Here is a 6,431-nt window from a genome sequence, read left to right as displayed (position 1 = left end):
TCAAAGCCTTGCACTACACTGGTGAAGAGAGGGTGATTATTTATAGTGACTGTGCATATGTGATTGGTGCAGTATATATGGAACTGCCATAGATAGGTGGGTTTGAAACCAGGAAAGGCCGGCCTATAGTAAATGCTAGCAAAGCCTGACGCATACTACAGGCTGTGAAGGTACCTAATGAAGTGGCTGTTGTCAACTGCCTAATAAACCACTTATATCCCCAACCATGGTTTCCCAAGACAAAGTTAGATCTGACAAAATTGACAAACAAGCACTGGAATTGAAATATAGTTTCGGGGCTGCTTATCACCCCAATGTTAGAGCAAAGCTGAAATATTGAACCTGACTTTGACATTAAAACTTGACTTGACAAAATCTGTGCACAGACAAAAATAACATGGCTTGACGCATTGCCAATTGCATTAATGCCTATTCACTTTTCTGTTAACAGGATCACTGGTTTGACACCATTTGAATTGCTTACAGGTCGTCAGTTTCCGGGTCCGAGGAATGCCCTGGTGAAGGACCCTATCCTGTCACTAACTGATGATGTTTATTTCTACAAACTAACTGCTCTGATTAAACATTTTTCTTGCCAGGCTACCACACAACGAAATTGTGAGAACGACCCAGCTGTTATAAATGATGTTTGGGTTTCTAACAGACACAGGTGTGGACCTGAGGACTCAGGTCCAAGAGAGGGAGAGTGTTGAAAGTGAAAGTGAATCAGCTGGAATACAGAGAGGACAAACAGGAAGTGAAACATCAGTGGTAACACATCAGTGGTAACACTCACACAACACCAACAACAAAGTCAACAAACACTCTGTAAAATTGTGCATAAAAAGGTGACATTTTTTCCAGCCCAGTAACAGAACCCCTAGCACACTGTGTGAGCACAGATTGTGCCTACGGAGCAGGTATAGCCGTACAGTTCAAAGCTAAGTACGGTACACAAAAGGTTGTAAGACAGAACAATCACACAGGTGAATGTGCAGTTACCCATGAGGACGACGGCAGATTGATTTTTCATTTAATAATAAAACAAAATTGTATTGATTTACCAACATATGAGAATTTTAACTACAGCCTCAGATGTATGAGAGAGTGGTGTGAGAAAGAAAACATAACAAGTGTATCCACTCCCCGGTTGGGGTGTGGCCTGGATAAATTGGATTTCCACAAAGTGCTGGAAATCCTGACAGAAGTGTTTAGAGACCTGAATATCACAATTACCATATATTGATTATAACCTGGGTAACTACATACCATATTGACCTTTGAATTTTGACCTTTGAATTTCTTAAGTTTCTTATACAATTCTACAGTATTAATTTCATCCCAGCAAACATAAGGTCAGCGGTCCACCGGCGGACCACCGGCGGCAAAGTTGGCGGTCCACTGGCGGATGCCGCCAGCGGCTCGCCGGAGTTTTGCCCATCGTTTTTCCAGCGGACCACCAGCGGCAGCCGCTACTTTTTCGACGGAGGTCCGCTGTTGGACCGCTGCCCCAGCTAACACAAGGCCAGCGGACGAGCGGCGGTCCCCCGGCGGATGCCGCCAGTGGCTCGCCGGAGTTTTACCCATCGTTTTTCCAGCGGACCACCAGCGGCAGCCGCAAAGGTCCGCTGGTTTATACCGGTAATGGTTGCTAGCTGCCCGGTCGGTCCGTGGTTCATAATTGTGTAATCACGCTAACCAAATGTCTTTCAACACAATAATAAACAATTTACATCAGCAACTGCAAATTTATTATTGTCAGTAAACAGAATAAATATTCAAATGCATATACATTTATCACATGCATTAAAACCAACATGACTTACAAATAAAAACAACCAGTTTACACCTTTCTGTACCCATGCAAAGTTATCCATGATTTTACCATCATTTGCAGTAACACATGGTAAATATAAAATCAACCATGATTTTACAACAATAATAAAGAATAAACATTCTCTTACAACAGCATAGGCTTATAGTACTACATTTTAGTAACCACAAACTTTACCATGATTTAAAAATATATGGTTACCATGGTTTCACTGCAGCATTACTATAATACTACTATACTGCCCAACAAAGCCAAAGCGCAGTAACTATGCATTTGGTCAAAATTGAGGTGAAGGTTGAAATGGGCTTTGTGAGATCTGTTGTCTTGTGACAAAGTCTCCTGGTTTAATTTTGTCCCATCAGAGAAATGTGTTTGCCAAAATTGCAGTAACAAGTTTGACCCGCTGGTGTAAAACACTTTAAGAACTTTTTTCTCGGTTTTAGTGTTTGCGTAGTTACTGCACTTAGAAGAAGAAACTTTTTCAACCCACTTTGTGTTGTTACAATGTCTGTAATATGTACATTAACAATATTTGGATGATGCAAAACATCATTTTGGCAGAGTATTGTGGACAAATAAATGGAAATAAATCAGTAAAATTAGCTAAAGAATATTTTTTTCAAATATAAACATATATTGTATTTGTAAAAATATTAAGTGGGTTGAAAATCTGTAGGGTTGCGCTTTGGTGCAGTAATTACAATATGTTACATTTGGCAGTTGTGTATGTCCATCTATAGATGCCATCATATAATGTCTTTGTGAGTGTTTACGTCATCTGAATTCTTCACAAGTGAGGCTGGATCCAAACAGAGCCATAAGCTCTAGTTATCTCATGATGTGTATCCTGATGGACAAAAACAGAAAAGCAAAATGAGAAGGATTAGGGTTGCTGCTGTTCATATTATTTCAAGCAAAAGCTCGTTTGCGCATTTTATTATTTAATTACTGAAGAACAAGGTCATAAGATGTTTTAGTGTATGTGAATGCTTGTCTTAGAAGTAGTGTTTTTTCTAGATTTAGACTGCATGGGAGAATTTAGGAGTAAAATGTGACAAAGCCTTGCCTTTTTATTGTATTTTATTAAAGAGCAATTATGGTCCGACTCATGATTTTACATTTACTTTGGTGTGTAAGTATGTATTAGTACATGTTAACGATATGCGTAAACAATGAGTAACAATGACTTTGTATTGCATGTGGCTGCCTGAACCTCCATGTCATTTCTGGCTTATAACAAATACCACAACAATGCCTAAAAGCTGCTGTGTGACAGGGTGTGGAGCTAACATAGCCTGGCTCCGCCCTCCTACGTGCTTCCACTTAATTTTCATTTCGCTTCAGTACAATGTCTGGGACTGCTGTGTAGAGTGTTGTTTTGTCCTGCAAAAATCTGCAGGACCAATCAGCGAACAGAGGTCGTGCGTCAGTTTGAGTTGTAATTCAGTAATGGCAGCGGAGAAAGACGTGAGAAAAGCTATTCAGTCCGTTGTTGCAAAATTGCAGAATATACAGAAGTTAAAGCCGGAGCAAGAACAATGTTTGCTAAGTTTTGTTGGTCTGTTCATTCAAACTTGTTGTTTCCAGCCGGTATTGGCGCATGACATACGTCACGACCACACTTTAACAATTGCCTATGGCAGATCCTGAGTGACTCTGGGCAGATCCAATAGTTTTAAACTTCAACAGAAGACCCTCCTTAACGGAAGTAACACTTTGCAATGGAGCGTGGCCAGACTCCCTGTACAAATGAAATGAATGTACGAGAGTCTGGTTGGACCAGGCTTGAGCTAACAAGCCAAAAACTCAGAAATAAGACTTTATAAGCTGTTGACACAAAAAAAACTAGCGTTTCAAAGACACAAAACTGGATTCAGGCAACTTGTCATAGTACTACTATAATTAGAACTATGCCCAGTTGCCCACTGGAGGGAAACGTAATCAGCGATCCACTTTTGTCTCCTTAAAGGCTGAGTTTTATAGCTTGGTACTAAAAACGTATTTCTGGGGTTTTCAGCGTGTTAGCTGTAGACTCTGTCACGCAGCAGCTTTCAGGCATTGTTTTGTTTTTTGGTTATAAGCCAGAAATGCAATATAAAGTAAATTGAGATGGTTGGATTGTTTTCCCCCGGTGGGCGTGGTTTTCAAATAATGCACTGTCTGTATAATTGCTCCCGCTTTTACTCATAGCCTACAAATGAACTCCTGTCAGCATTGCATTGTGACCGAATCTTTCAAACAGGAGCGTCACATTTCCGGCTGACGGCAGACATATTCAGGCCAATCACAACGTACATATTAGCTGGCCAATCAGGGACACAGCGCATTTCAGATCGATGAGTTCTGTACAAAATCAATGCGTTTGAGGAAGGGAGGAAATCTAAAGCTATAAAAATTTATGTGTTTTTAACTGTACACCACGCAAACACATTGCATATTATACCAAATACACAAAATAACATTGTTTTTTACCAATGAAATTGGATGCACTTTATAAATAAACCACAACCTTAAACCTGTAAACAGCAATGTATTAGTTTAAGGTTGTACTTACTAGTTATGAGATTCATAGCAACTTAGAGATGTTTTCTGACAGGTCTGCTTTGACTCTGCTGCACGGATATCAGCAAGGAAAATCTACAAACATAACATGCAATTTGTCACAAAGCAATCAATATTGATGAAAAGGATGTAAAACACAGAAAAGAAAATTAAAGTATACAAAATATAACAGAATCTATGTTTTTAGGTTTACTTGTTCATTTAATATTGCTCATATGGTGCCACTCACGTTTGGATGTTAAAACCTTCCTGGAATAACTGCTATAAACGCAGAAAAATGACAAGATGCATGGTAATATGTTGTGAAAAAAGTGAGTTAATATGCTCTCAACCTGCCTGAGTTTACATCTCTGTCTGTGGCTCCCTTCAGAAAATTTTGAAATCTTCAGCTTTTCTTCTATTATAGAGGTTATATTGGTCACTCCTAAAATAAAAGAACAACTTTTTTGTATATATATATGTTTACGATAAAACATGTGTTTGTACTAGTTTCACCAAATACTCACGCTATATGAAAGTTTTTTCACCGTTTAACTGTGCAGTACATTGCATATTTTAGGCTAAACAAAGTAGCCTAAGTTACTTCCAATAATGCATTGACAACCTGAACAAAGCTATCACATCATCTCATCAACACACGAAGTTGCTTTTTAAAAAGCAAAACTTAATAAACAATGCAAAAGCTATAGTCACCCTAACATTATCACTTTTGAAAAGCGTCCACATGCTATCAGACTTTCTCTAAGACAAAAAACATTTCTATGAAGTAAATATTCAACACAAGCGTTTCTGTTACGTGTCAATAATAGTTTTGTGTATTATTTGTGTATTTTGAGGGACTAAACTTACCTGAAAACAGTAAAGAAACCCGTGAAAGAGGAGCTTCGTCAGTCCCACCTCATGGTAATCCGTATTGAGGGAAAGACGGCTGTTCGACTTCCTGCCTGCGGCCCCGCTAGAACTGACAGACGCATGACGTTAAAGTGCCGCGAGAGCGAGACGAAATTACACTTCGTATGAGTTCTCGAATCGTTCTCGCGGTACTTTGACGTCATACAGCTGTCGGTTCTTGCAGCGCCGCATGAAGTCGAACAAGCCAAAAAGGGCACGTGTTCGGCACGCACAGCACACGCGTCATGGCAAATTCACACATTGACATAATCACTACAACAATTTAAAATCTCCTCAAATGATTATGAAATCACAAACTCGTTTTGTTGTCTATAAATGTCCAAATTACCACGCCTGCACGTGGACTACATTGTATCAAACACTATCTCTCATTTTTTATTCTATCCTTAAAATTCTTTTAAACTGAAATATTAAAAAAATATGTATGCATTTCGTTAAATAAGCCCTATATGCAGTCTCATATTGTTTTTCATGTATTTTCTTAAGATTTTTAAAATTCTTAGTTTCAGTAACCTAGCAGTTTGCCACTGGTGTACCAACGGTGGGCAGGGGCAAGCCGCTGGTTGCTTGCCACCCAAGAAACGCCGGGAGACAGACAGCTTTTTTACGTTGGTCGGTTTGCCGAAGGTGCCCCGACGGTGGTCCGACCGCGTCAAGCCGCTGACTTTGTGCCACCCAAAAACCGCCGGCAGACCGCCAGGTCATTGTTTGCTGGGGCGGTTTGCCACTGGTGTACCATCGGTGGTCCAGCAGGGGCAAGCCGCTGGTGGCTTGCCACCCAAGAAACGCCGGCAGACCGACAGCTTTTTTACGTTGGTCGGTTTGCCGAAGGTGCCCCGACGGTGGTCCGACCGCGTCAAGCCGCTGACTTCATGCCACCCAAAAACCGCCGGCGGACCGCCAGGTCATTATTTGCTGGGGCGGTTTGCCACTGGTGTACCACCGGTGGTCCAGCAGGGGCAAGCCGCTGGTGGCTTGCCACCCAAGAAACGCCGGCAGACCGACAGCTTTTTTACGTTGGTCGGTTTGCCGAAGGTGCCCCGACGGTGGTCCGACCGCGTCAAGCCGCTGACTTCGTGCCGCCCAAAAACCGCCGGCGGACCGCCAGGTCATTGTTTGCTGG

At 41.2% G+C, this 6,431-nt stretch overlaps 1 long non-coding RNA gene across 1 annotated transcript; it reads right to left on the bottom strand.

The window, feature by feature from the left end:
* Positions 1–1,728: 1,728 nt before the first annotated feature.
* On the bottom strand, positions 1,729–6,167 carry LOC135718228 (uncharacterized). Its single transcript, XR_010520679.2, has 4 exons — positions 5,246–6,167; positions 4,733–4,820; positions 4,389–4,471; positions 1,729–2,681 (listed from the first exon to the last, which is right to left on the bottom strand). It is a non-coding gene; the product is annotated as an uncharacterized lncRNA (long non-coding RNA).
* Positions 6,168–6,431: the final 264 nt, after the last annotated feature.

This window comes from Paramisgurnus dabryanus, chromosome 10 (assembly GCF_030506205.2).
Source record: "Paramisgurnus dabryanus chromosome 10, PD_genome_1.1, whole genome shotgun sequence".
NCBI classification, from domain to species: domain Eukaryota; kingdom Metazoa; phylum Chordata; class Actinopteri; order Cypriniformes; family Cobitidae; genus Paramisgurnus; species Paramisgurnus dabryanus.
This window is presented reverse-complemented; position numbering and strand designations above follow the sequence as displayed.